The sequence below is a fragment of the Theropithecus gelada genome, chromosome 1, assembly GCF_003255815.1.
Source record: "Theropithecus gelada isolate Dixy chromosome 1, Tgel_1.0, whole genome shotgun sequence".
Lineage (NCBI taxonomy): Eukaryota > Metazoa > Chordata > Mammalia > Primates > Cercopithecidae > Theropithecus > Theropithecus gelada.
In genome coordinates, this window is record NC_037668.1 from 38019003 (window position 1) to 38038333 (window position 19331).

Below are 19331 nucleotides of genomic sequence, written 5' to 3' on the forward strand. Positions count from 1 at the left end.
ATCTTTTTTTTTTTTTTTTTTTAACAAACAATAGTATCAGCATGCTAGGGTGATTCTGGGCCCTTCTGACACATAACCTGGCCTCCAGGATTGCTCAACATTGCCCCATGCCGCAGCAGTCACTGCCGGCTGACCAGCTTTCCATCATCCGGCCAACCTGCCCAGCGACCTGGAGGAGAGGAGGTCCACTCCCCAGGGGTTCTTCTGGGAAATTTAGGTCAGCGGGATCTAATTATTCAACTGGATCAGAGCTGAGATTTCCAGATTAACGCCGAAGGGGGGTGGGGTGGGGGTGCTGAAGACTTTTCATCAGGAACTGTCTTTCAGGGCCTTAAATATCAAAGCTGGGTCTCTAGCTCCAAAGTGCCCCAGTCTGCCCTGGAAACTTCCCAGATGGTAAGAGGTGAGGCCTGGAGGAGATCCTCTTAGGAAAGCTGACACCACCATGGCCCCAGACCACGTGGCCGTAGCACCAGCCCCATGAGATGACAGTGCCTGGTAGAGGCCACACACACAGTGAATAACCCACCAAACAGGGCTACTCTCCCAAGGCAGAGAGATGAACCCATCAGAGGCAGCTGTGATTTTCAGCAATGACTGCAGTGGGCTGCACCCCATGGGCCTGTCCCAGAGGCTCTCACCAGTCTCCCAAGTAAACAACAGTTCTCAAACTACAGAGTGGCTGGAGGGGGTCATATGCTCTTTTTTTTTTTTCTTTTTTTTGAGACGGAGTCTTACTCTGTCTCCCAGGCTAGAGTGCAGTGGCTCGATCTCAGCTTACTGCAAGCTCCGCCTCCCGGGTTTACGCCATTCTCCTGCCTCAGCCTCCCGAGTAGCTGGGAAATTTTTTTGTTTGTTTGTTTGTTTTTAAGTAGAGACGGAGTTTCACCATGTTAGCCAGGATGGTCTGGATCTCCTGACCTTGTGATCTGCCCGCCTCAGCCTCCCAAAGTGCTGGGATTACAGGTGTGACTCATGCTGTTTTAAAATTATTATTATTACTGTTTTTTTTTTTTTTTTGAGATGGAGTCTCGCTCTGTTGCCCAGGCTGGAGTGCACAGGTACAGTGTTGGCTCACTGCAACGTCTACCTCCTAGGTTCAAGAGATTCTCCTGCCTCAGCCTCCCGAGTACCTGGGATCACAGGCACGCACCACCACACCCAGCTAATTTTTGTATTTCAGTAGAGATGGAGTGTTGCCATGTTGGCCAGGCTGGTCCTGAACTCCTTTTGTGTGTGTGTGTTTGTGTGTGTGTGTGTGTGTGTGTGTGCGTGTGTGTGTGACGGAGTCTCGCTCTGCCGCCCAGGCTGGAGTGCGGTGGCGCAATCTCGGCTCACTGCAATCTCCGCCTCCTGGGTTCACGCCATTCTCCTGCCTCAACCTCCCAAATAGCTGGGTTTTGCAGGTGCCCGCCACCATGCCTGGCTAATTTTTTATATTTGTAGCAGAGATGGGGTTTCATTGTGTTAGCCAGGATGGTTTTGATCTCCTGACCTCATGATCCACCCGCCTCGACCTCCCAAAGTGCTGGGATTACAGGTGTGAGCCACCGTGCACGGCCAATTATTATTATTATTATTTAATTTTTGTGCTGAGTCTGTGTCTTGCTCTGTTGCCCGGGCTGGTCTTGAACTCTTGGGGTTAAGTGATCTTCCTGCCTCAGCCACCCAAAGTGTGGGGATTAAGGGCGTGAGAGCCACCACATCCAGCCTCAAGTGCTCTTTTAACTGGGAAGCACCCCTAAGCTGCTGGCCATGGCTGCCCACCTGACCAGTCTGGGTTCAGCATTCCTAAACCACCTGGCACCTGGAAAGTCAGAATGCCCACTCAGGCCCGCCCAGCCCAGGGCAGTCGGTTGAGTCTCCGTATTCCTATTCTGAGTTCAAACAAAGCTAAACTAAACTGATTTTCAGCACCGTAAGATGGGAGACATCAAACTTTGTAATCTCACAGTTCAGTTGGGTTCCAAGCTCTGGACAGCTGGCTTCGGGCCAGGCACTGTTTCCTCTTTACAGTGAGGGTGATACTAGTCCCCCCTTCACTGTATTGGGTTATGGTAAAGACCCAATAACTACGGTAGCCCCACTATTTGTTTCGACTTCCCCAGAAAGGCTAACTCCTCACCGTTTTCAATGGACACTACACAGCGAGGGTTGGGGAATGCAAGACAATTTTGCTCTCCAAACAATAATGTCTTTAAAATCTTCCCAGTCCCAAGTGACTGCTCTGTTCGGGGAAGGGGCAGGAAAATTCCCTGGACGAGCTAGAGCCACAGGACAAGTCCTCAGAGGCTGGGACCTGTTCAGGGAGCAGCCCTGCGGATGCCAGGTGCCCGCGCCCTCAGGGTCTCGAGGTCCGAGGCCCCCGTCCCCGTGGACACCGAAACGTGCGGGGCTGAAACAGCGCTGCAGGAGGCTCCCTGGACCCCCTGGCGGCCGCCCACCCGTCCCCGCTGGGCACTTCAGAGGAACCCGGCGAGGCCTTGCTCGGGATTACTGGGACAACCCCACTCTCCGCGAAGATTTCTCCTTCTCGTAAGACCCCCGCCCCCACTCCAGCCTCCCGCGGCTGCAACCCAGGCCCTGCGCCACGGGTTTCCCAAAGACGCCTCCGGAGGGACCAGAGCTTCGGGCTGGCAACACCAAGGCGGTGACTCGGGAGAGGGCGGCGGACTAAGGGGACGAAGGGGGCGGCAGAGCGAGCGTCGGGCTTACGCGCCCCGCGCCCCCGGCCTTCCATGCAGTGCTGAGTGGTCTGTGCGCCCGAGGTCGGGGGCGGGGCGGGGCGGGGCGGGGCGGGGCAGGGACAGGGGACGGCCCCACCCACCGGCGCTTTTCTCTTTTTTTCACTTTAAAGCCGTCGGTTGATTTTCTCCTCCGCACAGAAGTCGCGCTCGGGCAGCCTGCGCGCTCGCAGCAGGAACCAGGCTCCAGGCGCCGGCGCCGGGGCCGCGGGGAGGAGGCGACTTCGCTCCCTGCGGCGGGCGCGGCCCGGGCGCCCGAGCCTCCTCGGCCTTGGAGAGCAGCGGCGGCGGCGGCACCCCGGGCGCGGTAGGCGGCGCGGGGCACCTGGGACCCGATGGGTGGGCGTCCGGCCCGGGCGGGGGGCGCGGGGGCCCGGGCGGGGGCGGACGCAGGGATCGCGGCGCTGGGGGACCGAGTGGGTGGCGCGGGGCCGGGCGCGGGGGAGCGGGTGGGGTACGGGATGGGGACTCGGGGCGCGGCTCCTCCCGCGGTGGCTTCGGGGGCGCCTCCCTCTCCGCGGATCCAGGGAAAGGGGCCCGGGCCCGCTCCTCGCTGCCGCCGCTGCAGGGCAGGGGTCCCGGGGCGAGGCCCGGCGGCGGTCTCAGGGCGCGGGGACCGTCGCGACGAGTTGCGGTCCCGAGGAGGGGCCGGGGCGCTCCGGGGCCGTTGACCCGTCCCCTCCTTAACCCGGGGGCAGCGGGACCCCGCTGGGCTGAGTTAGTTTCGCTTTTCCCGCCAGTCCGAGTCGGGATTGGCGGCGCGGCCCGGTCTCCCGTCAGGGTGCCCCCACCCTCCCGCAGCACCTCCCCCAGGGAGCCTGCCGGGGACACCCGAGCGCCGCCCTCCCCGCCGCCCCGGAGCCGCCGCAGCTTCTCCCAGCAGCGGAGGGAGAGCCGGAGAGTTGTCAGGAAATCGATTAAATCAGAAAAACAAGGGCGGCCTGGGCCCGCGGGAGGACTCGCGGATGGGTCACCGTCCCCGGGCGTGTGCGGGGCTCGTGGCGTCCAGGTTCCGGTGAGGGGTGAGGACGGGACGGGACGGCCCCCAGGGGAGGGTGCGGGTCTGCAGGAAGAGCGGGTGTCTCTGAGAGTGCATCTGCGTGTGTGTTTGTGCGTGTCCTTGTGAATATGTACCTGCGTATGAGTGTATTTGTGTGTTCATGTGTGTATGTCTCTAAGTGCATCTGTGTATGTATGTGTCTTTGAGTGTGTGTCAGAGTGAGTCTTTGTGTCTGTCAATGTGTGCCTGAGACTCTGAGTGACTGTGTGTGTGTGTCTGTGTATTTGTGTGTGCCTCTGTATGTCTGTGTGTGTCTTGAGTGTGTGTGTGTGAGTTGTGTATATGTCTTTGGCTGTGTGTCTCTGCAAGTTTGTGTCTCTGAGTGTGTGTCTGTGTGTCTTTGCAAATGTGTGTCTCTGTGTCTTTGTGTGTGTGTGTCGTTGTGTGTCTTTGTGTGTGTCTCTGTGTGTCTTTGTCCACACGTGTGTCTCTGTGAGTGTCTCTGTGTCTGTGTCTCTGAGTGTGTCTGTGTATGTGTGGGTGTCCGAGTGTGTGTCTGTGTGTCTTTGTGAGTGTGTCTGTGTGTGTGTGTGTCTCTGTGAGTGTGTGTGGGGACCATGCCGGAGGGCCTCTGGTTCCAAGGTGCTGCTCCTCGTCGTGATTTCTTTGCTTGGTTCTGGATAGCTGGGCGTGCTGGGCCACAGACACCTCACTAGGCAAGCCCTGCTGGTGCCCCCGAGGAGAGCGCAGGCTCTTCCTCCCTCCATTTCTCTGAAAATGAACTACACAGTTTGGGGGTGAGTTGGCAGGGGCTGCTTCCTGAGTGAGTAATATTTAATTAAACACTCCAGTCTGTAGCATCAGAAACTGGTCATGAGTTGAGTTTTAACAGGTGTTCATGGTAAAAGCGCCATCCCTGGTGACTAAGGTTTGGTGTCCTTGGAAGAATTTTCTTGTTGCGGGGGGCTGGGCCCACAACTTCATTTCTCATTGTGGGGTGTGAGGAAAACAGCAAGCAAGAAAGGGGATGAGGGCCTCTCCCTTCTGCCCTGCCCCCTCCTCAGACCCCCCCCCCCGCCAGTGGTGGAAAGCCCTGGGCTAAGCATGAGCGGCACAGGTGGTGGTCTCTCCCCACTGAGGAATTTTGGAGTCAGAGAAGCCTTGTCTTACTGTCTAGGCCAACCTGTCCTTTCCCAGCAGAGGCCCAGAGAGGGTGGTTCACTTACCCAGATTGCACAGCCAGGGCTATGGACCAAGACTCCCCAGTCCTGAAACTGTTGCTGTTGGTTACTGTCCCCAGCACTGAGGTCATGGGCCAGGCACTTCATGTCTCCCCAGCTGTGAAGTGATGGGCTGGATTAGATCATTTAAAGCACTCCTGCTCTCTTACAGCTGCTTTTCTTCTGCAGGGAGCACATTACCCAGTAGATGGAGTGTGTGTGTGTGTGTGTGTGTGTGTGTGTGTGTGTGTGTGTGTTTGTGGGTGGGGAGGTGTGGAGTGGACTAAGGCAATCACTTTACAAGTCTTCCTTTTCCAGCCTGGCTACCACCGTAGCAGCAGAGAAAACAAAAGCAGTAGCACATTGGCCCCAGTGGCTCAGACAGCCCCGAGCAGGGAGCAAACCTGGTGCCATGCTGGCTTCAGGGAGGCCAGGCCCTGGGAAGAATCAGTGGGTTTCAGGGCCCTTAGGAAGGAGTGGTCCTGCCTGGGGCCCCGGTGATGTCACTTTGGAGCTGGGTGAGGCCGTTTCTTGGGCTGCTCCAGTAAGGCTGGATCCGCCCTTCAGTGGGTTCCTCTGGGCTGCTGCAAAAAACTCACCCCCTTGGAATCATCACAGATGTTTAATTTCTCCACCAGAGATGGGGAATGGGGTGGGGTCCCAGTTCGTGGAAGCCAGCGTTGCCCTCCCACCCCCATGGTGTGTGCCGTGCTCCCTTCCTGCACCTGCCCCTCCTCCTGGGTGGATGGAAACTTGCCTGCAGACGCATTTTCAAATTTAGCAAAACCTCTGATTCTCATGGTGTTCATGAGTTCATCTGGGCATTTTGCATCAGTTCTTCTCAAGAAATAGGTTGTGGCTGGTGTGCATGATTCAGTTTATCTTTTTGTTCTGAAAAATGTTATCAGACGAAAGCACAAGGTCAGGTACAGGTGTGCCTCAGTCTGCCCAGGGGTGTGTTACCTTCTCCCCAACCCCCAACACTCGATCAATGAAATTCAGACTCTAAGGCACTTTGATTTTGGACTTTCAGTGAGTGCTCTGCTCTCCCCTCCCCCAGTTATCTGATAACATCTCCCCCAGTCTAAAGTTCCACTGGCAGCCAGGTGCCAGGCTCTGTGCTACAGAGTGCTTTATGGACGTGACTTTGAGTCCTAAGCATAATAATAGTGGGAAATGGTTTCATGGTTTCACAGTGCATGTGAGTGCTGGCTCTGACCTGAGTCCTTGACACGTTGACTCATGGGCTTCCTAAGGACCCTGGGAAGTGGGTTCTGCCTCCATGTCCATTCTCCTGAGGCTTGGAATGGGCAGGTAACTTGGCTAAGGTCTCGCTGCAACGGAATGGTGGAGCCAAAACTCGAATCCAGATTTGGCACCCAAGTCCTTTGCCAGTGCAGTTTGTCACTTCCACCACCTGTGCCTTTTCTTCAAGAAGTATGTGCTCATTTTTTAAATGAAATGTTTTGTTATTATGGAAAATATCAAAAATACCAAAGTTAGAAGCAGAGTATGATGAGCCCCCAGGTTTCCTCACCTTGCATGCACACACATACTCACATATGCACGTACATACTTATGCTCGCAGAAGACGTGCACATATGTACGCACACATACACAAACATATGCATGCACACTTACATATGTACACACATACATGCACACATACACACACACGCTGGATTATTTTGAAGCGCGTACAAGATGTCAGGTCATCCGTAGCTTCTTCCTAAGAAGCATTTAAAGGAAGCATCAAGTCTCAAAGAGGTTGACTGTTACTTTATGCAGGGCAAGAGTCAGGAGATGTACATCCATTCTGACTTGGACTTGAGGCTCCTTCCTTGCTTGGACAAAGGGAGGATGGCAAAACCCAACAGCTCATTGGGGGATCTGTCCTGCTGCCAGCCCCCTGGAACCTTTGGGAAGCTGCCTGTTTGCTTTGTGTTTTAAAAGTTCTGTTCATTGCCCAACGTTAAAAATAAATGAGTCCAGTGGTCATGAGACAGACCACATCAACAACAGGCCTAGGCTCTCGGGGCCTTTCTTGGAGATGGGGAAGAGAATCCGCCAAGGCACAGCCCAGCCTTGCCCGCCATTGAGGTCCAGACCTTGTGCAATGCAGGCATGGGATTTGTGGCAGGGCTGGCTGTCAGGAGATGTGACTGTGAGAATGGTTTGTCAACAACCTCTGCATCTGATCTGAAACTGAGCCTGCCCCTCTTGAATTTACTGCGTAGGCGATGGGTGGAGGAGTCCAAGAGTCTCTGCCACCTTTGGGCGTCTCTTGGAAAACTAGGAAGGCACTGGGTGATTTGAGCGCAAGATGAAGAAAGTATTAGGATGCAAACCCCACCCTTGAGAAATGACTGCTGAGTAGGAATATAGGATTCCAGGGTTGGAAAAACCTACCTGTGACAAGGGCTTGACAGGTGCCCCAGTTGTGAACACCCCTTGCCAGACAGTCTGAGTGTGGCCGATCTGGTCACACCCTTTCCAAGGTCAGAGTGAGGAGCTGCACTCCACTCCAAGAGAACCACTTGAGTTTTCTAACTGATACAAGCAGACACCAAGGGAGCGTGTGTGGGAGTGGATATCAGGATGTGGAACCAACATAAAGTTGGATCCGGCTGAATTTATGGATATGGGCCCACTAAGCAGAGATTCTGTACTTAATGTTGTAGCTCAGGGAGTTAAGAAGAGATCCATTTGGTTGGTTGACTGGAACATGGATCAAAGGATGACCTGCTGTGAGTGAGTTCAAGTTGCTGGGTCTCCTTTGGTTTAATGTAGAGGTAGGGATTCATAGGCTTAGGTTTCATGTAGAGTTAGGGATTCAAAGGCTTAAGGACATTGGAATGCTGGAGTGGATCTGTCACTTAAAAGCTACTCGCCCACACTGGGAAGATTCAGAAGACAGATCTTTCACCAATACGTTGAGAGAGAGATTTGTGAGGGGCCCCCGCATCCCTGAAGAGCTCCGTGATCCAGCCCTTACAGTACAGTCACTCAAATGGAAAATTTAAATGCAACGGGAGTAATTGCATTTGGAGTGCAGGGGCCAAGTGGCAGTACTCAGCCATCCAAGGCAAGGTCAGTGTGGTTACCTAATGGACTGCAGAGGCAAAGCTGCAATCAGAATAGTCTGACTTGTGTGGATCTATGGCATTGGATAGTTAATCGTGGTGTTCTTAGAAGTGAAATAGACAGGAAACCTATGAAATTCTTACTTGATCTTATAAGTTACTTGATTCTTTGAAGTTTTCTATATAAGCAGAAACTTACAGATCAAATGAAAAAGAAGTCTTGGGCCAGGCGTGGTGGCTCACGCCTGTAATCCCAGCACTTTGGGAGGCCGAGACGGGCGGATCACGAGGTCAGGAGATCGAGACCATCCTGGCTAACACGGTGAAACCCCGTCTCTACTAAAAAATTCAAAAAACTAGCCAGGCAAGGTGGCAGGCGCCTGTAGTCCCAGCTACTCGGGAGGCTGAGGCAGGAGAATGGCGTGAACCCGGGAGGCGGAGCTTGCAGTGAGCCACTGCACTCCAGCCTGGGGGACAGAGCGAGACTCTGTCTCGGAAAAAAAAAAAAAAAAAGAAAAAAGAAAAGAAGTCTTAACTTGAATAATTGAAACAGAAAAATAATTAAAACAGAAAATCACAGCCCTCAATCAGCTTCCCAGGCTTGAGCCAGTTTACACAATTAAGCCCCCATGAATGAATGAATGAATGAGTGAGTGAATGAATGAATGAATGAATAAACGAATGAATTGGAGGCTGGGTCCCTTTGAAGAAGGACCTCAGTACACTACAGCAAGTTTATGCTATTAGTCTTCCTCCTAGCCTTCCCCCAAAGGGACCTGTGGCCTTTTACCAGGGTGAATATGCATTGAGGAAAGGGAAATAATTAGACTTTTCAGGGATAACTGGATGCTGAACTGATAACTGATTCCAGGAAACCGAAAACATCACTGTGGTCCGCCAGTCAGAGAAGGGGCTTATGGAGGTCAGGTGATCAATGGAGTTTTAGCTTCGGTCCAACTTGTGGTGGCTCCAGTGGATCCCTGAACCCATCCTGGGGTTATTTCCTGGTTCCAGGTTTGTAATTGACATACGTAGCACCTAGCAGAATCCCCACACTGGTTCCGTAACTTGTGCAGTGAGGGCTATTATGGTGGGAAAGGTCAAAGGGAAACCATGAGCGTTGCCTCTGCCTAGGAAAATAGTACATCAAAAGCAACATTGCGTCCCTAGTGGAGCTGTAGAGATTAACGCCACCATCAAGGACTTGGAGGATGAGGGGGGTGGTGACCCCCACTACACCCCCATTCAGCTCTCCGATTGGGCCGGCGCAGAAGACAGATGGACTTTGGAAACTGATAGTGGATTATCATAAACTTAACCAAGTGGTGACTCCAAAAATTCATACATCTCTGGTCCCTGGTACTGCATGCAGCTGTTGATCTGGCAAATGCCTTTCTCTTTATACCTGTCCATAAGGCCCACCAGAAGTAGTTTGCTTCCAGCTGATCAGGCCAGCAGTGCCCCTTGATGGTCTTGGCTCATGGGTATATCAGCTCTCCAGCCCTGTGTCACAGTTTACTTCACAGTCATCTTGATCACCTTTCCTTTCCACAGATATGCTAGGGCTGGACGCAGTGGCTCACTCCTGTAATCCTAGCACTTCTAGCACTTCAGGAGGCCGAGGCAGGAGGATCGCTTGAGCTCAGGACTTTGAGACCAGCCTGGGCAACATAGTGAGACATCATCTCTATAATTTTTTAATTTTTTTTTATTTTTTATTTTAGACAGAGTCTCACTTGATCTTGGTTCACTGCATCCTCTGCCTCCTGGGCTTAAGTGATTATCTTGCTTCAGCCTCTCGAATAGCTGGGACTACAAGTGTGCACCACCACTCCCAGTCAATTTTTTTTTTTTTAAAGTAGAGATGGGGTTTCACCATCCCTGCAAAAAAAACTGTTTAAAAAATTACCCAGACATGATGGTGCATGCCTGTGGTCCCAGCTACTTGGGTGGCTGAGATGGGAGGATCGCTTGAGCCTAGGAGGTCAAGACTTGCAGTGAGCAGTGATTGTGCTACTTTACTCCAACCTGGGCAACAGAGTGAGACCCTGTCTCAAAAAAAAAAAAAAAAAAAAAAGGTATCTTGCTGGTTCATTGCATTGATGTCATTATGCTTGATTGGACCTAGTGAGCAAGAAGTAGCAACCACTCTGGACTGATTGGTAGGACATGTACATGTCAAGTGATGGGAAAGAAATTCGACAGAAAAATGGGGGCCTTCTCCCTTAGTGAAATTTCTCGGGGGCCAGTGGTGTCAGGCCTGTGAAGGTATCCCCTCTAAGGTGAAGAATAAGTTGTTACAGCTTTCCTCCTACAACCAAGAAAGAGGCACAATGCCTAGTGGGCCTATTTGGGTTTTGGAGGCAACACATTCCTCATTTGGGTGTGTTACTCCAGCCCATTTGCTAAGTCACTCTAACGTGTCTAGTTTTGAACGGGGCCCGTCGCAGAAGACTGCAACAGGTCCAGGCTGCTGTGCAGCCTGCTTTGCCACTTGGACCACCAGCAGATCCAGTGGTACTTGAGGTCAGTGGCAGACAGGGAGGCTGCTTAAAGCCTTTGGCAGGCCCCTGTAGATGAATCGCAGTACAGGCCTTGGGATTTTAGAGCAAGGCCCTGCCGTCATCTGCAAATAACTTCATGCCTTTTGAGAGACAGCTCTTGGCCTAATACTGGGCCCTAGTAGAAACTTAACGTTTGACCATCAGCCACGAAGTTGCCATGTGACCTGAGCTGCCCATCATGAAATGGGTGTTATCTATGATCTGACCCACCAAACCGTACATTGGGCATGTACGGCAGAATGCTCCCGTCAGGTGGAAGTGGTATATATGGGATCAGGTCTCAGCAGGTCCTGAAGGCACAAGTAAGTGACATAAGGAAGTGGTCCAAAGGCCCATGGTTCTTACTTTGCCCACTGCCTTCTCTCTCCAGCCTGTACCTATGGTCTCCTGGGGAGTTCCCTATGATCAGTTGACAGTGGAAGTGAAGACTCAGCCTGGTTTACAGATGGCTACAGATGACTCTTACTATATGCAGGCACCACCCAAAAGTGGACAGCTGCAAGCACTGTAGCCCCTTGCTGGGACGTCTCTGAAGGACAGGGGTGAAGGGAAATCCTCCCGGGCAGAGATTCAGGCAGTGCACCTGCTTGTACACCTTGCTTGGAAGGAGAGATGGCCAGATGAGTGATTATATACTGATTCATGGGCTGTGCCTGATGATTTGGCTGGATGGTCAGGGACTTGGGGACTTGGAAAGAATATGATTGGAAGATTGGTGACAAAGAAATCTGGGGGCCTGACATAGTGGCTCACACCTGTAATCCCAGCACTTTGGCAGGCCAAGGTGGGAGGATTGCTTGAGCCCAAGGAATTCGAGACCAGCCTGGACAACATAGTGAGACTCCCCGTCCCCCATCTCTAAAAAAAATTTAAAAATTAGCTGGGCATGGTAGCTCATGCCTGCAGTCCCATCTACTTGGGAGGCTGAGGTGGGAGGATCACTTGAGCCTAGGAGGTTGAGGCTGCAGTGAGCTGTGATTGCTCCGGCCTAAGCAACAGAATGAGACCCTGTATCGAAAAACCCAACCAAACAAAAAAGAAATTGGGGGAAGATGTATGTGGATAGACCTCCTGAGTGGGCAGAGGACGTGAGGTATGTGGGTAGGATGACCTAGGTGGATTCTAGTCAGCCTTTTTCCTTAGCCACCCCGTCATCGCCTGATGGGCTCAGGGACAAAGTGGTCATGGTGGCAGAGATGGAGGTGATGCGTGGGCTCAGCAACATGGACTGCCCACTCACCAAAGCCGACCTGGCTGTGGCTACCACTGGGTGCCAGTCTGCCAGCAGCGGAGACTAACACTGAGCTCCAATATGGCCCCATTCGCCAGGATGATTACTGCACCTGGTCGAAGGCACATTGGACCACTTCTATTTTAGAAGGGGCAGCATTTTGTCCTTACTGGAACAGGCACTTATTCTGGATACAGATTCGTCTTCCCTGCACATAGTGCTTCTGCCAAAGTCACCATCCATTGATCCACAGAACACCATACCCACTGCCATGCTGTCCACATAGCACTGTTTCCAAGGAACTCACTTCACAACCAAAGAAGTGTGGCAGTGGGCTCATGTGCATGGAACTGGCGGGTGAGCACGAGCTCACTGGTTTCACCTATCACGCTAAGTGGAACTATGACCTTGTTATTGCCTTTATTTGGAAATTAAGTATGACTTAAGATGCCAGTGGGTGCCTATGGGTGCCAGTTGATAAGGGGTAGACCTGTGATGATTGATTTTGGATGTCAACTTGACTAGATTAAGGAATACCCAGATAGATGGTAAAGCATTGATTATTCTCTATGCTTCAGTACACACTGAGCCTGTCCCTTTTCTACTGACAGGGAAACCCAGTGGTTTGACATTATGTAGAATGATCGGGCTGCCCCAGATGTGTCTGTGAGGGTTTTTTTTGGAGGACACTGGCAATTAAGTCACTCAACTGGGTGGAGAGGATCTGCCCTCCATGTGGGCAGGCACCATCCAGTCAGCAGGGGGCCTGGATGAAACAAAAGGCTGGAGGAAGGGCGAATCCCGGCTCTCTGTCCCAGAGCTGGGACGCTCTTCTCCTGCGCTTGGATGTCAGAACTCCAGGTTTTCTGGCCTAGACTCTGGGACTTGTACAAGTGGTCCCCGGAGTCTTTGACCTGGGACGGGGAATGACCGTGTTTCCCACCATCCTGAAGCAGCTGACTTGAAAGAAGGGCAGTAGAGTCTTTTGAAGTTGCAATTACAACGCCAGCTAGGTGACAGTACTTTGTAGGGCTGGGGCAGGGGTCTTCAAAAGGCTGTATGTACTCTGTATCAGCATCCAATATATGGTGCTGGTTTCTACCATAGCCAGGATTCACAGGTCCAGGAATCAAGGGGAGGAAGTGGGAGTGGCACCATGCATCATATCCCCTAGGGACCCACTAGCGAAATTTTTACTTCCTGTTCCTGTGACTTTATGCTCTGCTGGCTTGGAGGTCTTCGTTCCAGAGGGAGGAATGCTCCTCCCAGGAGACACAACAGTGATTCCATTGAACTGGGGGTAAGGCTGCCACCTGGCCACTTTGGGCTCCATGTGCCTCTGGGTCAGCAGGCTGAGAGGGGAGTGATAGTGTTGGCTGTGGAAATTGATCTGGACTACCAAGGGGAAATTAATCTGGACCGCTCCACAATGGAGGTAAGGAAGTGTGTGTCTGGAGTACAGGATACTCCCTAGGGCATCTCTTAGTATTACCATGCCCTGTGATTAAGTCAATGGGAAATTACAAGGATACAATCCAGGCAGGACTGTGAATGACTCAGACCCTTCAGGAATGAATGTTTGGGTCACTCTGCCACTTAAAGAACCACAGCCAGCTGAGGTACTTGTTGTAGACGAAAGGAACACAGAACAGGACAGAGGGAGGTAATTAAAATAAATACCAGCTCCAACCACGTGACCAGTTACAGAAACAAGGGCAGAATTGCCGGGAGTACTTCCTCCCTATTTTGTTCAGAATACGGTTGTATGCATTTACTTGTATATTAGGCAAATATCAGTTTTCTTTCCTCTCTTTCTCCTTATTCTTAGAACATGTGTTGAGTCTATAGCAGTATTTACATCATAGTATTTAAGTTATTGAGTATCAGAGGAGAGAGGAGTGAATGGCACTCAAGGACTGTACCCCCTCTCTGGAGAAGGGATTGATGTGTCTTTGGTATGTAGCATAGTAGTGTCATGATAGGTGGAACTATGACCTTGATATTGTCCTTGGAGATTAAGTATGGTTTAAGGAGATGCCAATGGGTGCCAGTTGATAAGGGGAACCTGTGATGATTGATTTCAGATATCAGCTTGACTAGATTAAGGAATACCCGGATAGATGGTAAAGCATTGATTATTCTCAATGCTTCAGTATACACTGAGCCAATCCCTTTTCTGCGGAAAGGGAAACCCAGTGGTTTGGCATTGTGTAGAATGATCGGGCTGCCCCAGGTGTGTCTGTGAGGGTGTTTTCGGCATTTGAGTCACTCGACTGGGCAGGGAGGATCTGCCCTCCATGGGGGCAGGCACCGTCCAATCAGCTGGTGGCCTGGATGGAATGAAAAGCTGGAAGAAGGGCGAATCCTGGCTCTCTGTCCCAGAGGTGGGACGTCCTTCTTCTCCTGCAGTCAGATGTCACAACTCTGTGTTCTCTGGCCTTTAGACTCTGGGACTCATACCAGTGGTCCCCAGGGTCTTTGGCCTGGGGCTGAGAATGACCCCACTGGCTTCCCTGGTTCCGAGGCCTTCAGACTTGGCTGAGCCACACTCCTGGCTCCCCTGGGTCTCCAGCTTACAGATGGCCTGTAGTGGGACTCAGCCTCCATAACCGAGCAAGCCAGTTCCCCTAACCCATCCCTTCTCATCTATCTCTCCCTCTCGATCCTATGGGTTTTGTGTCTCCGGAGAATCCTGGCTAATGCGGTTATGCGCGCCTTAAGAATCTGGTGGAGAGGAGGCTGGAGCTGGAAGGCCAGAGAGATGGCGGTTCATATCCCTGACCTGCCAGTTGGGATGGACGCTGGTGGCATCTCCAAGGTGGCGTGGGTAGGCTTCGGTAACTAGTTGAATGTGGGGTGTAGAGAAGGGTGAAGAACTGCAGGTGCCTCAGGTTCCCAGCTAGTTTGGGAGTCATCGTGAGTGATGACCTACAGGCTAGGGGAGTAGGTCCATGGAGGTGCTTTGAACCTGTCCCAAGTCGAAGTGGTCCGAGTGGACATGTCTGGCAACTGGGCTCAACGCTCAAGCAATCCTCCCACCTCAGCCCCCCTAGTAGCTGGGACTATCGGAGCACACCACCACCTCCAGCTAATTTTTAAATTTCTCACAGAGACGGGATCTCCCTATGTTGTCCAGACTGGTCTCAAACTCCTGGGCTCAAGCAATCCTCCCAAAGTGCTAGGATTATGGGCATGAGCCACATGAGCTCACCCTCTGCCGCTTGGGTGCCGCTGCCCTATCCTGGCTTAGAAAGCTCTGGCCATTCCCTAGGCTGCATCTGCCTCCTGCACCCAGACCCATCTGGCATTGTCTTCCCTACAGGGGCCTCTCCCACCTTTCCCTCTCGCCCTTGTGGCCCATATGCCTCCTCAGGAGAGTCCCTCTCCGCCCTTGTAGCCTCAGTCACTGTCACCTGTATTCTGCTGACCCCGTTTCACACTCTTCATGCTGCCTGGTCCCGCCTCGGCTGGCCCGTTCCCACCAGCTGGTCCACACTCCTCTCGCTTCACTTTCCAAAACCGGGTCCCCTCACACCTCCCCTCTTCCCAGGGGTGTCCCCTTCAGCAGGTAGCCCTGCCATCCGTGGTCCACCCTGTCACACAGACACATGCACCCTCAACCATGCCAGGGACAGCTGCTGTTGTGGGCAGCCCAGTGACCTGTGCGCTCCAGGAGGGCAGGACCCGGCCACGTGGCCGTTGTTCACTGCTGAGTCCCCAGTAGTTAGGTCCACAGTAGGTTCTTGGATACCTGTTGGATGAAGGAGTAACGGGAAGACTGGTGGCATATTGGATCCTAGCAGGGTCTGGGAGAGCTTGATATGGGCCCGGGGTATGGGTTCTGGGGGTGGGGACTCCCCGTCACGGAGCTGGACTGCCAGGTGTTCTGTTCTCAGACGAGACTTCCTTCCATGCCCCCGTGGGAGGTCAGGAACTCTGAACAAGCCTCCATTCTCAGGAGTGGTTAGTGGACCACTTGTCATTCTTGCTTTCGTTCAGACATTTGCCGAGCACCTACTGTATGCAGCCAGTCTGCTGGGGCCGAGGATAAAAAGAATGAGGAAGCTTTCATTGTCTAGTGGGTGAGACAGGCCCATCTCTGCTGATGATAGTGCTCAGGGCATCAGAGGACACTGGTGGCGGGGGTGGCCAGGTTGGAAAGGCAGGAAGGGTGCTGGTGTGTGGCCGAAATGAGCACAGAGAGGCAGGAGGGCCCACAGACCTGGGGACATTTGTGCAACTGCAAGTAACGTGGGAGAGGGGTTCGTGCTTTAGGGAACGAAGATGTGTTGGGGACACAGCAGTGGTTTTTGAGAATCAGCAGGCTGGGTCCCAGCTGTGCTCCTACAGCGGGAGGGACCAAGATGTGGGGGCTCCTAGAAGGTGAGCCTTGCCCTTGATCCCTCAGGGCAGGGACTGAGGGCACCTCGGACGATTGCCTGTTGCTATCAACCACCTTCATTGTTTTGGATGTGTCGAGGGATGGCCAAGCCCGGGGCCTTCCTATTCGTGTTCTGCAGCAGTCGACTTTTTCACTCTACGGTTTCCGCCACGGAGAGCCTTTGGAGCACAGCAGAGCTGGGGTGGGAGGGATACCAGTTTTCCTTTGTGATGCCCAGCCTGGAGGAGGTGGAGACGGATGGAGTGGAGGGGGCTGTGGGAGGTACATGGGCTGGGGTCCATCTATAGTGGGGTTAGTGACAACAGCCACCAACCGGATGTGGCATATCTGAGCACGCTTCCAGGTGCTGTGCATGCATGAAGTCATTCATTCGTCATAGCGTCAGTGATACCTATAGGGTAGGTACTACCCATTTTACAGATTAAAAATCTAGGATGGCTCCGGGCCTCCCAGCCACCCAGGGGAAGAGCTGGGAGCTGAGCCCCAGCAACCTGGCTCCCAGTCTTACTCTTCACCACCATTCCCTGCCACAAAGAAGGAGCGAGGAAGAAATGAGCGATCCGAGAGACAGGTCAACAGAGCGGATGTCACTGTGGCTGGGTGAATAGGATGCAAGGGCTGCTGAGAGTCGGAGGTGGTCCCAGGTACATGGGGATGGGTGTCTGAGCTAAACGGAGAGAAAGTTGAGTCAGCTGGAAGATGTCCTCGATGTGCAGATGAGCTCTGTGATATTGGCTAATTAGGGTGTCTTTTTTCTTTTTCTTTTTCTTTCTTATTTTCTTTGAGATGGAATCTCGCCCTGTCATTCAGGCTAGGGTGCAGTGGCACAGTCTCAGCTCACTGCAGCCTCCATCTCCCGGGTTCCAGTGATTCTCCCACCCTAGCCTCCTCGGTAGCTGGGATTACAGGCATGTGCCACCACGCCTGGCTAATTTTTGTATTTTTAGTAGAGACAGGGTTTCACTGTGTTGGCCAGGCCGGCCTCGAACTCCTGAGGTGATCTGCCCACCTCGGCCTCCCAAAGTCCTGGGACTACAGGCGTGAGCCACTGTGCCCAGCCATCTTTTTTCAGTTGAGGTGAAATTCACATCCTATAAAACGAGCCATTTTAAAGTGAACAGTTCAGTGGCGTTTAGTACATTCGCAGTGTTGTGCAACTATCCCCTCTGTCTAGTTCCAAAACATCTTCATCCCCCCAGAGGGAAACCCCATCCACCTCAGGCGTCACCTCCCATCCTCCCTCCCCAGCCCCTGGGAACCGATCTGTATTCTGACTCAACGGGTTTGACTCTGTGCTGGACAGTTCATATAAACAGAACCATACATTGCGTGGCCTTCTGCATCTGACTTGTGGCTAATTAAGTTTTGCACAGAAGATTGAAGCGTTTCCTAAGTGGAAGCTGGATTTCCCGTCCTGGCTTAGTCATAGAGGCCACGTGAAGGTGGGATGGAAGAGTTGGATCCAAACAGCTTGTCTAAGAGGTTGGCTGGGAAACACGACCACCTGTCTTTTTCTCCATATCCCTCGTCACCAGAGACTCAGCCACTATCCTCTTGGCAGCCAGTGATCTTGTTACTTATTTATATTTTTCCTCATTGATCTATTAAAAATGCCACCTGTCGTCAGTTCCCTTCTGAAGCCCATCAGCCGTTCCCTTGCTCTTATGGTGAACTTGCAAATCCGTGACGTGGTCTTTGGGTTGCGTGTGGCCCCTCCTAGGCTTACCCCGCGCCACTCCCTCCTTGCCGTGGTCCACCTCAACTGTGATGCCAGAGGTATCCCCATGGGGACTGATCCTGAGGCTGGGGATCTGCAACTCATGGCGCTCCTCCTCCTGGGGGCAGGAACTGTTTCCAGGATTAGTTGCTGACAGGGTTGCAATTTGGTGCCACTTCCAAATCCTGTTAACCTGTCTGGGACCAGAACTTCAGCTTTAGCAAGTTGCTTTCTTAATTCCTTTCCTTCCGGTTTTCCAATACATATCAGGCGCCGAAGGGGGTGGACTGTTTCATTTGACAGAGAGTGTGACAGAAGTGTGCTTAGGAGCTTCCTGCCTGTGCTCTTGGGGCAGTGATGCAGTTGCGCTGACTGGTGGCACCTAGCAAGGGGGCTGTTTGCCCTGGGCCCACCCTTGGCAGGGTCATGGGCACTCCAGCAGTAGGTTCTGCATAACCAGGGCCCCCTGGAGCCACGGTGCACTGACTGTGGGTTGGGGGACAGTTTGCAGAAAGGAGACGGGTGGGGTTGCCCCAGGCACGAGAGGAAACCTAAGCTGTCATCATCTGAGGGGCCTTCGACTCCCAACAACTTGTTCCTGCCTCTTCCCTCCCATGCTGGGGCTGGCGTTTAGTTTAGGGTGTCTCAGATCCCATCTGCTGTGAGTGTGATCCTGCCGGAGATAGCCTTCACATGTGTTGATTGAATGTGTGCCATGAGCCAGGCTCTATGCTTGCCACTATAGATGGGTTTTTAACCCCTAAACAGTCCTGTGAGTTAGATGTTACCTCCCAGTTTATAGGTGAGGAAGAAGGACTTTTCTTTAGAGAGATGTTCTGCATCGAAGGAGGTGGCATGGCTCCCCGGATGCTGGAAGGTGGGCCTGTTTTTCTACTCTGACAGTGGAACGTGCCAGTCCTGTTGACTGGGCACCTGCTATTGCCAAGCACAGCTAGGGAGGTGTGTGATGCACCTCCGGGCCCCTGAGAGCCTGTGGCCCAGCAGGTGCATGCAGGAAACATGAGCTCCCTGCCAGGAGCTGTGCTGGCACCAGGTCTGCGTGGGTACAGAGGGCCTCCTGGGACTGTCAGGAGGGTTTGTTCTAGGCTGGGGGGTTTCATGGTAGGGGACCAGGAGACTGGCTGCCATGAGGAGGACCGGGAGAAGGCTGCAGAGCTGTGTAGCAGGGAGGGCATCGAATGCCAGGCCCAGGGGTCATCAGTGGGCATGGGGTGTCCTTGCACTTCCACGCCATTCACCTCCAAAGTTGTTCCTGAGATGTGCAGATAAGCTAGACTCCCCCTTCAGTTCCTTTGTGCTCCCCTGCAGAGAGAGAGAGAGAGAGTGTGTGTGTGTGTGTGTGTGTGTGT

At 52.9% G+C, this 19331-nt stretch overlaps 1 protein-coding gene across 1 annotated transcript in view; it reads left to right on the forward strand.

Annotated features, from left to right (window-relative positions):
* Positions 1-2831: 2831 nt before the first annotated feature.
* The window catches only part of SPSB1 (splA/ryanodine receptor domain and SOCS box containing 1), a 77831-nt gene continuing 61331 nt past the window's right edge, over positions 2832-19331 (forward strand). The window contains exon 1 of the mRNA XM_025368021.1: positions 2832-3051. The gene's annotated coding sequence lies outside the window, so the exon portion shown is untranslated. The remainder of the gene's footprint in view (positions 3052-19331) is intronic.